The sequence below is a fragment of the Mastomys coucha genome, unplaced genomic scaffold (assembly GCF_008632895.1).
Source record: "Mastomys coucha isolate ucsf_1 unplaced genomic scaffold, UCSF_Mcou_1 pScaffold21, whole genome shotgun sequence".
Classification (NCBI taxonomy): domain Eukaryota; kingdom Metazoa; phylum Chordata; class Mammalia; order Rodentia; family Muridae; genus Mastomys; species Mastomys coucha.
In genome coordinates this window covers 64,689,741-64,707,577 of record NW_022196904.1, presented here as the reverse complement: position 1 = coordinate 64,707,577, position 17,837 = coordinate 64,689,741, and the positions used below count along the sequence as shown (strand labels likewise).

Genomic DNA, 17,837 nt, shown 5'->3' with positions numbered 1-17,837 from the left:
GTCTATGAAATTGTCTCACTCGATTTAGGGTTGGTCTTCCCACTTCAATTAACACAATCTAGATAACCCCTCACAAGCATGCTCAGAGAATTGATGCTATGGTGATTCTTGGTCTTATCTAGTTGATAATTAAGATTAGCAATCACACACACACACACACACACACACACACACACACACACACATCTTTTGAAAATGGAGAAACTAAAATAGGAACGTTGTGATCATGCCTGAAAACAAGACTTCTGTTCCCCCTTCTCTCTCTCCTTCTCTCTTCTTTACCTGTATCACTTTCTATCAACTGAGAGCCACTGAAAACTGAAAACAACAGAAGACTGAATAACAAAAGGAAATGTACTGGTCTCTTGACTTCAATGCCAGTAGAAGAAATCTAGAAGTTCCCATCCCAACCTACCAATGTGGAAGAAGTTGAACAAACTGAAGATCAACACTACTCTTTAGTACAATAACAGAAGTGATGTTGAAGAAGGCAATACCCCTTCCTTTGATTGGGTGAGACAGACAAGAATGGTCCAGGACAGAAGGATAAATGAGCTTGACTTCACTATTTTTTTTTTTACTGTGCAAAAGACACTGTCAAGAGAATATAAAGACAAACCATAAGCTGGAGAAAAAAATATTTGCCAAAGAATGGCACAGATCCAGGAAACTGACAACACCAAATGCTGGCAAAAGTGTAGAGCAACGGGAACTCTTATTCATTGCTTGTGGGAATGTGAAATGCTACAGACATTCAGAAGATAGTTTGGCAGCTTTTCACAGAACTAATTATACTCTTACATTATGATCCTACCATCATGCTACCCAGTATTTCCCCAATCCATACTGAATGTAGCTTTCTTCATAATTGCCAAAATATAGACACAAACAAGATGTCCTGCAGTAGGTCAATTGGTAAATCTGTACAACTAGATAATGGAATACAGTCATAGGGAGGTGGGGGAAACCTAATGGCATATGATGCAATGAAAGAAGCCAACAGGAAAAGGCTGTATACTGTATGACTCCAACTGGGTAATAGCCTGAAAAAAGGCAAAATTATGAAGACAAAATATTGGGAGTTACCAAGAGTTGGGGATAGGAAAGGATGTATAGGCAGAGCGCAGAGGATCTGTAGGACACTGAAAATATTTTGATGCTATAAGGGATGATATGTTTGTCCAAAGACATAGAATGGACTGAACCAAGAACAAAGTCTAGCATAAGGTATGAGTTTGAGTGATAATGATGTGGCTGCATGGTAGAAAAGACCAAAACATTCTGGTGAAAGATATTGACAAATGGAAAGCTAGAAGCGTATGGGAAATGGGGAATATTAGACTCTCTGTACTTTCTGAATTTTGCTATGAACCTAAAACTACTTTAAGAAATAAAGTATTTTTAAAGCTAGAAAATAAATATATTAAGTCAAAAAAGTGAATATTCCTCTCAAAAATATATGCAGCTCAAAGACAGATATTTCCATGTTAAATTTTATTGTCAACTGAAAGCCTTGACTAGCTGGTACAAGATGCCTGCTCCATTCCAGCTTCTACATCTATAATCTGAGGACTGTTAAAGATCACAACTTCCCTTCTTTAGGGCAGTTTCTAGAGCCTACACACACCAGATTTCTCACAGAAAATTGTCATGGTTCCTTCCAGCTGAAAGGAGGTATGCAAAATTAATTTGCTGAAGAGTCATGTGCTCAGTTGATACTTGGAGTATGTTCATGCATAACTGGTGCTTCTGCTATGTCATCCATGGTTTGGAGAGACACTGATCTCCTTCTGCTCCTCCCATCTACTTTTGTATCACCTGGGGAAAAGAAAGGATGCCAACCAGCAAGTCTTGACAATCCTAGATCTGCTCCTCTGGACTGCATCTAACACTCTCTTTGCATACCCAGGGCTTCTCCTGGATACTAGTCTCAGTGTTTCATCTCCTTCATGTGCTCCTACTTCTTCCTTCTCTTTTTCCACTACCTCAGCTCCTTTAATTAGTGTTTATGGCCCCACATCAGCAGTCTTCTATGTAACTATAAACCTGTCAGGCTGACTGGACTACAGAGACCTCCAACCTCATGGTCTTCTAGAGTGGGTCTTGCACTTATTTCTTACATGATTGCATGTTACAATATGGCCCCTGCTTATCTCCCAGCCAAGATGGTATACCTCAAGCACAGATATGAATCTACGTTGTTCCTAAAACTACCATCAAAATAAAGTAAAAGCATAAATGCTGAGAAAGATACCCTTGTTTCTTTTCTTTTTCTTCTTTTGTCTCATGCAGGTGGCCCTTGATGCAATCTTCAGTACTGAATGACAGGAAACTATTTTAGGGCTGTGAAGATGGCTCAATGGGTTAAGTATTTGTGCAAAGGTGAGGGGCTGAGTTTGATTAACAGAACAAATGTAAAGCTGGGTGCATTTCCATGCTCTGTATCCCCAGCTCTCCTAGAGCAGGATAGGAAGCAGGCATGGGAGAATCCCTGGACATTCAGTGTGGGTTGGTAGGCTGCAGGCAACCTGGTCCTGGTCTAGCAAGAAGTCTGGAATCCTGGAGACCCGGTGGGTGGTAATTTCCACCTGCATGGGATGGAAGGTTTTTGACCACGCCTCCCGGGCCTCTGGCTCCTGTTTCAGTCACAGTCCCCCACCGCAGGAGAGGTGTTTGATATTGGTTATGTATTAGCAGCACCAAGCCCTTTTACATGCAAATACGAATTCCCCAAGCTCTCAGCCCAAACCAATGAGAAGTACCTGCTGTTGAACCCTGAATCGCCCCCAAACTGTATATAAATCCTATCCAGGGAATTAAACGTGTGCGAGGACTACTCCGTACTATTGAGCCTTTTGTTGTAAGAGCTGTAACACTTGGAGAGAGGTCTTCTCCTTACTCCCCGTACTTGCTTCCCTTCGCTGGAACTCTCACATCAGGCCGGGCCAGAGATCACCATGAAAGCATTTGGTATACAGGCCCACAGTTCAAGCGTCAGCTATCTTGGAGTACTCAATACTGAACATGAGACCCTGTGTAGAACAAGGAGGAAAGTAATGGCCCACACCTGAGGTTGTGTTCTGACCCCCATGTGCACACACAAACACACACACACACACACAATATAATAAATAATAATAATAATAATAATAATAATAATAATAATAATAACAACAATAATAACAATAATAATAATAATAATAATGACTTAAATAAAATTTAAAATTAGACAATAATCAGGCATTATTGTAAGCCAGTGACAAATATGTCATTTTATTTTGTTGATGTACAAATCCAAACCTTGAAGGAAAAAAGTGTATTATTTGAATGCAGTAGCTAGCCATAGATAAGCATAGAATGCATAATACAGACCTGGTTCTTCTTTATGAAGAAAGAAATATGTATCATTATCTTAATTTTCCACCCACATTTTAAAGTAACATCTTATGATATTGTACAAGTTATTTTTAAATGTATAATAAAAATCATTGCTTTAATGGGAAGAAGAGACAGAATAGGGGAAAACACTTTTTTCCAACTCTGAAATTTATCCTCTCCCAAAATAAAATTTCTTATTATAGAGTTAGAATGTGGTACCCATAAAATGTGCTTCTTGTCAGTTGCTTTGGATCATACATGGCAGAAAACATGACTCTGGAGATCCCACTTTTGTATGATAAGCAACTGCCAAGTACAGGGAGGCCAACATCTCTCCTTGAAGTTGCCTCCATCTGATTGGGCCAGATATCTCTGTTCACCATCTGTATATGCAGCACTGAGCTTAAGAAATTGTGAACAAAATGCATGCACTGGGTGGCACTCCTGTTAGTGATGAGTTGAATTTAGCAAATCAACCTTGTGGAAAGGGGCTGAGTATTGTGATCCACTCTTACGCTGTCTTTTCCCTCTGCTTCTGCCTCTTCCAATGAACTTCCCTGAATGCATTAGTTTTCAAAGCTCCTTTGAGTCTGAGTTATGTCCCTTGGAGATAATACTGTGCTGAGATTGGCCTCAAGGCTACCAAGATGATTTTGTTTACATTTATTCGATTTAGATTTATTCTTTCTGCAGACATGGAAGAGCATTGCAAAATGGCCTCTGGCAATGTATCTGTTCATAAACCCGTTTAAACACAAGATACAGAAGCTCCTCCACTAGCTAGGAGGCATTTGATTGCAGAAGAAGCTAGATGCTGGTTTTGTCTTCAACCAGTGTAGCATGTGATGGAAATATATGTGAGTGAGCAGACAACCAGGGCATAAGCATGAAGGGTGTGTGTGTGTGTGAAAAAAAAAATCACATAACTTTCGTTGTGCTGGCCTTTCTAGGTGTCTGCCCCACATCTTGCCAAACTGGAAACAAGGATCATCTTGTTTAGAATAATTCCAATGTTTTGGACATAGAGTACCTATTACTCTGTTAAGGCCACCTTTTGTGGTCCTGTTTTGTTTGATTTTGTTGGTAGTGGGTTTTGAACCCGGGCTATGACTAATACTCTGCTCTTGTACCATCTCCAGCTCCCAGTGCTGACTTTGTTAAGGTTTACATTTGTATATGTTAGATAATATGAACAATGGACTTTAGACAACCACTAGCCTTGGCCAGGAATCTAAACCCATTTCTTTCTCCATTTCTCTCTGTAAAAATGCAAATACATTATTACAGACTGAACTAAACATTATGTTGGCTTTTAAGTAGAGGAAATCTATTGTGCTTTTTAAAGGGATTGTGTGATAGCTGAAGATTAATATAAGCATTCAAGTATCTGTTTCCCTCTGCACTCCTGGCTTTGTGTTAAGTGTCAGTTTTTACATTAATTACCTCACTTAATCTTCATGGCTACCTCATGAGGGCAGCCTCTGTTATCACCTCCATCTGACAGAGGAAAGATTTAACTATGGAAAAGTTAAGTCATGGCCCCAAGTTCACTCAACTGAAAAACAAATGATAGAGGGAAGATATTGGTGTCTCAACACCTTTACTCCATAAATTTCAGGAAAGCACCCGCGACATCCCAGATACCATGCAGAACACAAAGGGATCATCAGCATGATTAACAACAACCAGTCTTTACCTTCCACATGCCAAGAAGGGAGAAGGAGAATTAACTACACAAGTTGCCCAAACTTCATTTCTGTTGATGTGACATTCTGTACCAAAAGATCAAAGGAGGGTATAAAGGGTTCGCTTCATCTTACAATGGAGGCTGTGGTCCACCATTGAGGAAAAGTCAAAGAGGGAACCCAAAGCAAAATCTTGAATGTATGTCTGCTTGCTATTGCACACAGCATCACCTTAGACTGAACAGTTGATTTCATAGCCAGAGAAGGGTAGCAGGAACTACAGAGGGTGTTGCTTGCTGTCTGGCAGGCTGGCTTATTTATGCTCAGCTAGCTTTTTTATATAGTTCAAGATTATTACATAGGGAATGATGCTGTCCACTCTAAGACAGGCTCTTTTACATCAATTAACAATCAAGATGATGCCAACATACATTCTCACAGGCCAATCTGATCTAGGTAGGCTCTACCTGAGTTGGGATTCTCCTCCCAGATAATTCTGTGTTATCACATTGACAGACCCCACCAGAACATATATTGATTTATGCTCAAATAGCAGCAGACAAAGGGTAAAAAGATCTACATGGCCATGGGGAGCCTGGGGTGGGATTTAAGTGAAGCTGGGACTTAAGGCAAGAACACAAAGACTATGTACAGAAGTCCTATACAGGTGGCAATCAAAGAGCCATGAGGGACATAAGAAGGAGCATGACTGAACAGAGGAAAGAAAGAGTGATTAAAAATAAAGACAGAAAAGAGACGGGACCAAGCTAAGCAGACCCTCTGGGAAGAAACACATGGTGCTACCAATAGAGGTACAAAATGTCTTTCTTACATTGCCAGAGGGTAAAAGGGCCCTAAAGGGAAACAGAAGATGCTGGCAGTTCTCCAGGCATTAATCTAATCACAGGCAATTAACAATAAAGTAAATACACTTTTAAAAAAATCTGTGAACATCTAGAGAGTTCCACATGGCTTCGAAGATGCTTTGTCAATGGAAATCTTTCACTATGGCTCATTCCTCAATCCCTGTTAAGATAGAAACAGGATAACCTTCTGTACTCAAATGTGGTAACTACCAAGAGCAAAAGTGCTTACACTAGACAAATCCATATCTCTCTGCAGATGCTCTGCATTGCAAATCATTGGAATTTTATGGGATTCATGGGGATTTTCTCTTTGTTGAAATATCTTAATCCCTTTCAGATATATATGTCATTGTAGGAGAAATGAATCAACAAAAGAAGGCAAATCAAAGGGAGTCTTCATCTCTTTTCTGTGTGATCATAATGTCAGGGAGAACTACAGCATAAGAAGGAGGGCTGGAGAGTCTCATGTTTGCCACATCAGGAACATTGTGCTATGTGCTTCAACAATACATTCTGACTTTATGAATGTTACCAAGTTTTTCTACTTGAAAATGTCTTTAAAGACATAAGGAACTTGAGATTAGTGTTCTAGATCTCAGAAAAATTAAGGCTGTTCTCACAGATCTTAAGAGAAGCCAGAATGGAAAGGAAGCCAGGGAAATGGGTCTTCAATATTTGTTGGACCTAGTATAACAGAACAAACTCTGACACAGGATACTTTTACTCTCCCAATATGTTTTCTTCACAAGCTCATGGTCATATATGGTTTTCTACAGAATCAGCACCCTAGCTCTTGTGAGCAGGAAACCACCGTGTCCCATTTTAGAAAGCACTGATCGTTATCTGTAAGACTGACACCTACCAACCACCCCACTTTCTTCTCTCAAGTCTTCAAAATAATTTATATGATAGTTAAAAAAAAATTGTCATGAGTTCTTCCAAACTCTGCTCTAAAAGGTGGAGGCCAAATTTCCTCCTATCAAATGTGGTTAGAATTCTTACTCTAGTTCCTCAAAATAAACTGTGGGACAAGTGACAGGATACAGGTCTCTTTTGTGGAACTCTCATTCTGGGGGAAGCTGGCTTCCATGTTGTGAGGAGACTTTGGATCAACGAAGAGAAGAACATGTGGTGAGTAAGAGACATGAGGCACCATTTTAAAGGGGTCCTGCAGCTAAAGACTTCAAAGAGCTACAAGTCCAGGAAATATCACTAGAGGACCCAAGCCACAACCACTCATTCTGGCTGTCCAAAATTCCTAACTCATTCAAATCCAGATAAAAAAGTTTATGAATTTAAACCTTCAGCTGTTGGTATGTTCTGCATCTCAGCAAATAACTGATGAAACATATGATAATAGTAAATCTCATTAGCATTTACTCAATTTACTGGAATGCTATCTCCTTGTAGAAGAGAATCATATCTGTTTGTCTCATCATTGGAATCTTAGTGTTTGGCATAAGGTCAATCCTTAATACACATTATTGATTAAATAAATGAAGGAGACCTTAGTACATGGCTAATGTTACAATGTTCACTCTGCCCTTAATTTCCTCACTTAATTCTCACATCTTTGATGTAAAAGTGTGTTTATTATTCTTGTTTTGCAGAGGCAATCCGAGACTTAGTGGGGCTTCATTGCTAAGTTTTCAGATCTCTATAATCCCACATCCCTGGATGTTTGTGTGTGAACTGTATAATCCATCCGTCAGAGACTCAGTCCCCCAGCACCCTTTCTTAGAACTCTGAAAATGAGGCCAAAGTGTGTCAAAAGCTTCCACAGACAACTGAAAATCAAGTAGGTCCCATGGCTCAATATGATTTGAATAAGCCTGTTCCCAGGATTCATATACTGAAAGCTTGGTTATGCATTTGGCAATGTGAGAGGTTGTGGAAACTTTAAGAGGTACGGTCCATTTGGAGATGGGTTGGAGTGGGCCACTGAAGTTACTGACCTCAGAAGGAATTAAGGCTGATCTCACATACTGGGTTATAAAGCCTAGTCTGTATTTTTGGGTGATAGACTATTCTAGATAGACTATTCTAGATTAGTTCCCTTTCCATGCCTCAATCATTTTGTGATGTGGCTCAGGATACTCTCAGCAGAGGCCAAGCAGTTGGGTGTCTGTGACTCCCCCTCTCCCTAAGAATAGATGGCTAAGATAAGTTCACGAGGGCAAATTGGACAGAGACAAAAAATGGGGTGGTTCAGAAGCCCTGTGAGTATGTCTGGTAATGATGCTACACCAGGACCAGATGTGGGAAGACAGATCAGCTTTACTTGGGGTGATTCAATGGTTTTGGGGTAAAGGGATAGGAATATCCAGGGTAGGCAAATGTCATTGGCTGAAAGAAGGCTTAAGGTACCAAGATGCCTCATTAGCATAAGGAAGCATTTTGGGAATCCCAGGTGCCATCTAAACAGGTTCTTATCATGAAGGAGAAAGTTGAGCTTGTAATCTTAACCATTGCTGTACGACATTCTACAGGTGGAGGTGTTGAGGAGTAGGAGTGGGGGATTCGAGCTCCCCAGACAAAATCAGAGAAGGAGAAGCCCTGCTGATAAAGGGAGTCCACCATTTTGCAGCAAGCCCAGAAGGCAGACAATGGTAGACTTTGACCTTAATTACCAGGGTAAAAGATGGCCTGAATTTAGACTTTGAATATTGTGAGGTAAATAAACCTCCTTTCTTTGTAAAGCACCAGGTATTTTGCTTATAGCAAAAAAAAAAAAAAAAAAAAAAAAAAATGAAACTACAATGCTGGTTAGAATCAGATGAGTCAAGTCTAACTGCAGAGGTGAAAGAATGGGCAGGATTTGGCACAAGGCAAATGGAAACAAACCATCATCACCCACATCCATCCCTCTCCCTCCCCTGGTTACTTCAGGCCAGTCTCAGCTCCACCACCAGAAGCAAGGCTGCAGGTTGCTTCAGAACAGCCACCACAAGTCTAGGTCTCAACAGACATCCTGATGTTACCTAGACTTTCCAAACCTAGGCATGCTGGGATTAAACCATTAGGTTCCAAGTGCCCTAAGCCCTGATGGGAAAACACTGACTACTGAAAGCAAGACTGCAAGAGATTCAGCTTCCAAATCAGTGACTAAGCCACGTTTGTGCATGATGAAATATGTGGTCTCTGCCATGAGCTGCTTTAGACTTTGAAAACAAAACAAAATTATTCTGAAAGTGCAGACAGCATAAATTGAGTTCGATAGTTCCCCTTACACTGTTATAGAGTTCAAAACTCCATTTTATCAAGTACTGGGACTCTGGGATGAGATAAAATTGGCAAGAACATTTTCATTCTTTCCCTTAGAACTACATAATACTTCCTTTACAATGGCACGAGTGTGTGTGTGTGTGTGTGTGTGTGTGTGTGTGTGTGTGTGCATGTGTGTGATCTGTGTGTAAGGATTCAGTTGGAAATAAAATAAAATGAAAATCTTAGAGCTTATACAGCTCATGATAGAATCTCAAGGTAATGCATTTTTATATTTTCCCTCAATAAAAGGGCTGTTTTCTACTGAGAAGAAGAATGAGGACTACATAAGCTATTTGCTTAACACGGGAGTCAATTTTACCGAATAATAACAACATGAAAGAAGCTCACCGTATGCTATTAAGTTAAAATGCGGGTTAACAAACACTAAGCATGCAAAAATATTTGTATTCACCTGCAGAAAAACCAGAATGATGGAGCATTAAATATTAACAATAAGCCCTCATTGCTTTCTTTTCTCTTCCCTCTATCCTTTCATTTTACTTGCTGCCAATTCTGTGTGGCAGCCACTGTCTTAGACTTCAGGAGTCCTGAGATACGAGTTAGTACTATGAGTTGGCTTACAGTCAGTGAAATAAACAAATAATTGGAAAGGTCATGTTTGTATATGAATGTATATATATATGCACATACCTTCATGTATGTGTATACTGCATGTGTATATGTGTATATATGTGTATATATGGTATATATCATATATATGTATATGTATGTATATGGTAAAAAAGTATAAACGTTCTAAGAATTTGCTTTGTGATCAATAGAACTGAGTACAAGACAGCTCTGCTTTACTTATTATCTAACTCAAGCAGATTTTGTCTTTTCTTTGGGTTTCTGTGTCCCTGGGCAGTGACAACAGTATAAACTTCACATGACAAAGAAGAAATTGATCGAATGCTGCAGACATGAAACAGTGAGCACAGGGCCCACACTGTAACCACTCAATAAATAGCCACCATTCCCTTTATCAAAGAAGGCATAGGAGAGGTCCAGATGAAATCAACAGGCTCATGAAAATCAAAATCTCAAAGTTGATGGTCTCAGGAATGTCCAACTGGTTACAATAAGATATTAATGTGGTCAGTGTTTCTGCATAGACACTCATCAAGCAAGACCCGCTATTGTTATAATTTCCAGATGACTCCCCTCTAAAAGCTTTTACCACACTCATAGTTGTTACTCCTCCACAGAACTCTGAGACAGCCTCCTCCCTACACAGCATCACCCGTCGTATCGCAAATCGACTCACAGAACACCACTAGTATTCTTACAGGCAGGATGTACCACATGCTTTCCGTTTTCATTTCTCCTTTTGTTTCCTGGAAAATATAGTCACTACCATAACCAAAAGAAGGGATTGCGTTCCTTTGCTCTGGAGGTAGCAGTGTGTGAAACAGTGTCGCCATTGAGATTAAGAATAAGTCAGAACTGGATAACCCCAGAAACCATGAGCAAATAACTCACAGCAAATAACTCTACCTATCCCGAAGTTTACCCATAGTCTTGGAAGAAACTATATCATGGGTCCCTTGTGGAAGTGAAATGAAGGTCATGTGCCAACGTAACTGTTCTACTTACTTTTCATTGCTGTGACACAAATATACATAAGAAACAACTTATGAAAGGAAACATTTGTTTGGACTATGTTTGTAATTCAGCCCCTTGCAGCAGGAGAAGGCATGGCAACAGGAGTGTGCAGCAGAGATTATTCATATTGTGGTAGACCAGGAAGCAGACAGCATTTGGAATTTCTATAGCCCTCCCATAGTAAGACTCTCCTTCTAGCTAAAACCTGGGTCTTGGGTTTTACTGTCTCCCCAAAAGGTGTCACCAGTATCAGGGAAGAAAAAGACATGAACCTGTAGGGGACATTTCAGATTCAAACCATGATACTTGCTGAGTAACCCAGACATGGCTCATGTTTAATGAATGAGGGTTTTTTCTCTGTCAATAACAGCAATGTGTTGGATGTATTTATACAGATGCTTTATGCCTCTACCACTTAATCCCAACATGTCCTCATCCACTTTTGAATATCCCAGAGTAAATAAGCCTTCGAGATGTGCTTAAAGTTAAAAGCCAGCTGAATTAATTAAGTACACTCTGGAGGAAAGATTCATGTCTATCACCGATTTTTAACAAAATTGGCAATACTGTCAAATAGAGACACTAAAACAATTTTGCTCAAATGTACCAAGCTCCATAATTATCATCTTCCAAAAAGCTGAGTGGAAAGTTCAGTTCAACAAAGTGAGGTGATTCTCATTCAAACAGGTAAAAATGGTGATTCAACGATTCAGGTTACTTTCCATGGGAGAGTAAGATGAACAAAATGTCTCATTTATGAGTTTTTGAAAAGCCACTCATTTGACGGTTACCAATTACATAAACTATCATTTTCCTAGAAACAACAACAATAAAAACAAACAAACAAAAACAAGCAGGTAATGGATATAGGTTGTAAGGAAATATATTACATTTCCACAGAGTGAGTTTGCTACATTGAAATGTATACATGTGTGATCTCTTCAGTCTTTATAAGGCTCCATATCACACTGGCTGCAGATGACCTCCTGGCACTATGTTCCCTGCTTTCCTAGATCTATACCACTGTTCTCGTTCTCGACTCGGGTTAGAAGAATGGATACAGAAAATGTGATTCATTTATATAATGGAATACTACTCAGATATTAAGAACAGATCATCCTGAGTTCTGCAGGCAAATGGATGGAACTAGAAAATATCCTGAGTGAGGTAACTCAGACCCAAAGGATATGCATGGTGTGTGCTCACTAATAAGTGGATATTAGCCAAAGGGAAAAAAAAGTACAGAATACCCAAGATACAGTCCACAGAACTCAAAAAGGTCAACAAGCTGAAGGTCTTGTGAGAGGATACCTCAGTCCCACATGGGAGGGAGAAGAAATCAATCACAATTAGGAGGGAAGGAGGAACCTTGGAGGAAAAGTGGATTGGGGGATGGGAGGAGAAGGGAACCTGATCTGGTATTGGGTGAAGGATGATTGAAGCCCTGAGGGACAGCAGAAAGAATGGAAACAGGCAAACCTTAGAGGTAGGAGATTGGGGGAACCCTCCAGAATACACAAGAGACCTGGGAGGTGAGAAGCTCTCAAGAATCAAAGGGAGGGACCTTAGATGAAATGCCCAGCAGTAGGGAGAGGGAACTTCTCAAGTCTCAAGTCTCTAGAGCCCATCATCTGAAAGGATACTGAGAACCTATACATCACCCATACCATGACCTTTGTTTTCTAGCTCCTAGTCAACTTGGTCTAATGGCAACATAGGAAGGCCTTTCAACCCCTGTTCCCACCTACTCTTCCATCCTTGCCCCTGATTGCTACCCAGAAGCCTCACATTCCCATATGTAAAGCACTGTGAAGCCCTTCTTCTCCAAGTTAGACATGATTCCTGCCTCAGTTACTCACTTGAGAATCTTTTGTGCTTCCTGACAGCTTCTGAACTCATCCTCTAATACTTGAAAACTGTTGGCTTCCTGCTTGCTTCTGCATCTAGTTTTGAGTTGCTTTAGTTCATTTTGATTCCCCAAGGCCTGGCACAATACTAGATATGCCACAGCCACAAAGTCAGGCCCTGTTAGAAATGTTCTGCTTACTGAAACCTCTTCTTATGACTTGGATGTGGTCTGTGCCTTCAGATATTCAGGCTGAACTTTGAGTCTCAGTGTAATCGTGTTGAGGCCTCTAAAGGATAATTAGATCGTGGGGGCTCGCCCATCACAAAGGCCTCTCACAGTTTCTACAAGAGCACATTGCTATAAAGCAAGTCTCTAGTCTCTAGCTTCCTCTTTCATGTACACTGGCTTGTCTTTGCATATAAACACTTGATTTTGTTGTATGAGGGTGCCATCAGAAACTTAACAGATGCTATATGCTCCAAACCACAAACTTAAGTGAACCTCTTTCTTCTTAAATTATTCAGGCATAGATATTCTGCTATAGTAACAATTCTTGAATAAAATGCCATGCTTAATTAAAAATTAAATCTTTGTAAAGCTATTTCTCCTTATTAATAGTCATAAAGTTCAGAAATCAAAGTGATACTCTCCATTGATGGCAGTCACAACAGCGGGTGGCAAATAGGCACTGACAGTTGTGGTGATTATCTGTAGCCTGCTGGACTCTGTCAGGGCTTCAAGTTCAAGAGATTATCACATCAGGGGGCTCTTTGGACCTTACCACACAGTAAGGACAGCATGAATCCTGATGGATTAGTGTCCAAGCTGCAATTCAGCATCTGCTTCTAAGACTTCAATAGTTTCTACAATCTACCAAATTTATTTTCATGGTACCAGGATTTTTTCAGGGAGACAATACTTTTAGCCTCATTTGGAAATAACACAAGCAATGTGCTAAGCTATGGTTTCTCCAAACTTGTCTGTGAATCACTGAGTGATTTAAGCTCCTCTCTCTCTCTCTCTCTCTCTCTCTCTCTCTCTCTCTCTCTCTCTCTCTCTCTCTCTCTTTCTGACATGCACACACACACACACACACTGTGTATGAAAAATGCCCCATGGAGACAGAAGAGGCTATCAGAGTCCCTGGTGCTGAAGGTTAGTGGAACACAATGCTAGGAAATGAAAGCCCATCCTCTGAGAGGGCAGCATTGCTCTCAATGGCCCAGTCTTCTTCTGGTCCCAGACCCTGCATTTCTAGCCAGAACTAAGGGATATAGATGCTAGTATTCCACAGGCCACCACTTTGATGCTTTGAGACATGAGGGTCTCTACTCAGCACCTCCCTGGCTCTGTGTTCCCATCCTTTCTCCCACCTGAAATGGCTTGTGGTCTCAGTGAATTGACTGCTATCTGCAGACCTTGGTACAATGAAATCTCTTCATTTAAATGCTCTCACCTCCTCAAGTAAACATGCCTTCTTCCTCCTTGGTAATCCCTGTGAATTGGAATTGAGAAATCATCACCAAAAAGTTATAAGTTGCAGTTTTCATGTTCCTCACAATCTGAGGATACATCTCTTTGTTCCTAACCACACCTCAGGATGCCTGCACATTCATTTTTAAATTCTGTACAGTAATTAAAGTATTGTTCAGAAACTATCTCATTCATTAAGAATAAAATAGCCAGAAAAGTGTGAACAACATAGATTTTCAGAATTGCATGATAATAACTTATGTTCATAGTAATAACCCAGAGGTGTGGGAGCCTAAAATCATAATGAAAGAAAGATTAAAATTATGTGCAGTATATTTTAATGTTCAGAGAACTTTACTGTGTTCTAATTCTCTGACAATGTCATATGGAGTGTGTGTGTACAATGTGCTCTGATTCCTTAGAAATGTACAAAAATTAGAAATTGTCACTTTCAGGCTCATCCAATATTCAGCAACCTTAGCATCCACTCTATGGCTGCCACTCTTCCACCACATATATATGGGCATGTACACTCATACTCAAATGCACATCCAATACATGCTTTACTGGAAAAAATATAGAAAAGGAAAACTTCTCCAAGATTTTCTGGATTCACACAGTAACCCCCTTGTAGTCTCCTTTACTTACTTTCTAAAACTGGAAAGCATTTACTTATCAGGACTGAGCTTTCATATTATTTTTCATTTTTCTTTACATATTCTTGTAATGGGTGCATATTTCTTTTCATTTCAAGAGGATTGCAAAGGCTTACAAACATTCACACACTAAAATGAAACGCACACACTATGCAGAAGAGAAAGCCAAAGGCTGATATGAATGAAGTGTCCAAAAGCATTTGCCTGGTCCTATGCTCCCTAGGTATCCACTGAGCAAGGATGTCATCATAGTTAGATCTAAGTTCCAGTGTGCATACTCTCTTCCATTTCTTCTTCCCACGATACACAAGGCTGTGAGGAGGACTTTGCCTGTTCTCCATTCTGGGACTTATTTATGTACACAGCCTCTTTTTGCAGAAGTAGCTATACCTCCTGGTGTTCCCTGGGATTCTAGTAGAGTTGCTGCTTCATTTACAAGGGAGAATAAATTACATATTTGTATAATAATTATAAATACTGCATTGAATGCACTTTTTCTTAATAATCTTGGGTCCACAATGCTGGCACCAAGAACATTTCTTTCATTTCAACATTCCAATTCCTTCCGAGGAAGTACAACCTGGGTCTCATTCTGACTCCTTGCTTTAGTACATCTCCCAAGTACCAGAGCTTGTTTAGATAGACTCCATTATTAGCTTGAAGCCCCACTTCCCATTAATAAAGGTTGTCCTTCAAAGAACTTTAACCTTCAATCCCAACTCCATCCCCAATGTATCAACATAACCAGGAAAGATTTTCCCTAAGCATGAAGAAGCTCATAGTGGATCTATCAGCTCCAACTGGACAGGGTGTGCTTGTTAGGGGCACACTCAATTATAAGAAGTGAAAACCAGCTCTCTTCAGCTGCTCACCACACCTATCTCATCTTGTAGCCTCCAAAGTACAACAATGAAGCAGGCTGAGGCTCCCCAGGACTTTCACACTGCCTCTTGATTAGGCTTGGGAACTATCTTTCCCACAATATTTGGTTTCCTTTCTGCATATTTAGGTATATTTTAAAAGACAGGCCTCAGACCTGCCATTTTTCTCAGACTAGCTTGCTTGCTTACCCTTTCTTTATCAACTTGATCTTGGACTACACAGCCTATAGAATTAAGGAAACATAAAGTTTTGTTTTCTAAGTTATCCAGTGTTAAGTATTGTGTTACATAAATGGACAGATATACTCCCGTTGGTTTATTTGGAATTTCAAGACTTGACTGAATTAGGAAACATGGCATTGGAGAAGTATGGTTGGAAACAGGTTCCTGCAAGCACATGTTCCAGCTGGTTTGAGGCAGGCACCATTCCAGCAATCCTCTTTTATCTGAACATGAGCCAATGCTCACCCAGCTATTCTCTAGAGGTGTCTTCTGTGACTTCAATTATGTGATGGCAAACAAAAGCACACACATCTCTTTCACAATGGGCATCTACAACTAGCAATATCCAGAAGTTCCCTGCTAGTGTAGTTGCCACAAGACTCAGAGAGATGATGTTCCAGTTCATTATAAGACCAAGCAATAGGAGCACCTTTTCTTGTATTTCAAGAGTTCTGCTTTAAGAGTTGTATGATAAAAGTGCACAATGAAGATATGTCTGTTTCACTCTGTCACGGAATTGGTGAGTTATAGGTGAGCTCATGCAGATGAGATGAAATAAAAGCCATTATTCTCAACCAAGCTTTTGCTGCTCTTAAAGTTTGAGGACACAAAGATTCCTGAACATATGCTCAGTCTTTTCTTGTTCTGTTTGTATTGGGTTGTGTGAGAAACTTGTGTGTGTGTGTGTGTGTGTGTGTGTGTGTGTGTGTGTGTGTGTGTGGTCCCTGGGACCAGGGATATCGTTGCGGAGTTAAAAAAGTTAGCGAATGCTGTTTGTCACTTGTCTGCCATCTTCAAACAAAAATAGGGCAAGTGGCCACCAGGAATGGGACTTAGGTTATTGGATAGACAACTTCCTTTCTTGCACCTATATCCAGTGTTGGGTGGAAAAGGAGGAGAATCTCCTTAATTTCATTTCATCTGGACCCCAAGTAAGCAATTATATGCTAGAAAAATAAACCTCCCCACATCTGCCCCACTTCATGCTGCCATGAGGATTTCAGTTAGAGATGAACCTTTGACTTTGAGATAAGGCAGTGAGTGACAGACCAGTAAATCATGATTCACTTATTTATCCAGTCACTCATCAAACAGTGTTGCTTCAGTCACCAACCCAGCTGCTTTATGCTGTGTCTACTCTTCTTTATATTTGCTTCGTGCTTTGACTGTGTGGCCTCCAAACCCAGCTGTGGCCATTGTCATTGTCTTAAGAATGTGGACTGTCCCAGTTGAGGGAGGGGCCACCCACAAAGGAAAGACAGGGACAAAAAAATGGAACAGAAACTGAAGGAAAGGCCACCCAGAGACTGCCCCACCTAGGAATCCATTCCATCTGCAGACATCCCAACACTATTATTGATGCCAAGAAGCACTTGCTGACAAGAGCCTGGTATGGTTGTTCTCTAAGCAGTTCTGCGAGGACCTAACCAATACAGCTATAGATGGTCACACCCTACCATTGGATTGAGACTAGGGACCCTAGTGGAAGAGCTAGGGTAAAGACTAAAGGAGCTGAAGAGGATTGCAAGTCCATAAGAAGAACAACAATATCAACTAACCAGACATCCCTAGAGCTAACAGGGACTAAACCACCAACCAAAGAGAATACATGGAAGGATCCATAGCTCCAGACACGTATGTAGCAGAAAATGGCCTTATCTGACATCAATGGGTGGGGATGCCCTTGCTCCTGTGGAGACTTGATATCCCAGCATAGAGGAATGCTAGAGTAGTGAGGCAGGAGTGAGTGAGTGGGTGGACGAGCATCCTTAGAGAGAAAAGGGGCAGGGAGAGAGGGGATATAGGATGGGGGATTTGTGGAGGGGTAACCTGGAAGGGGATATCATTTGAAATGTAAATGAATAAAATGATTAATAAAAAAAGAAGTGTATGAAGCCGGGCGGTGGTGGCGCACGCCTTTAATCCCAGCACTTGGGAGGCAGAGGCAGGCGGAT

At 40.5% G+C, this 17,837-nt stretch overlaps 1 long non-coding RNA gene across 2 annotated transcripts in view; it reads right to left on the bottom strand.

Annotated features, from left to right (window-relative positions):
• LOC116102404 overlaps window positions 1-17,837 on the bottom strand; it is a 65,779-nt gene that overhangs the window by 21,463 nt on the left and 26,479 nt on the right. The window contains exon 2 of one of the 2 annotated variants that reach the window (XR_004123160.1): window positions 14,107-14,145. The exons of the other annotated variant lie outside the window; for it this stretch is intronic. This is a non-coding gene — a long non-coding RNA (uncharacterized LOC116102404). The remainder of the gene's footprint in view (window positions 1-14,106; window positions 14,146-17,837) is intronic. 2 annotated transcript variants of the gene reach the window in all.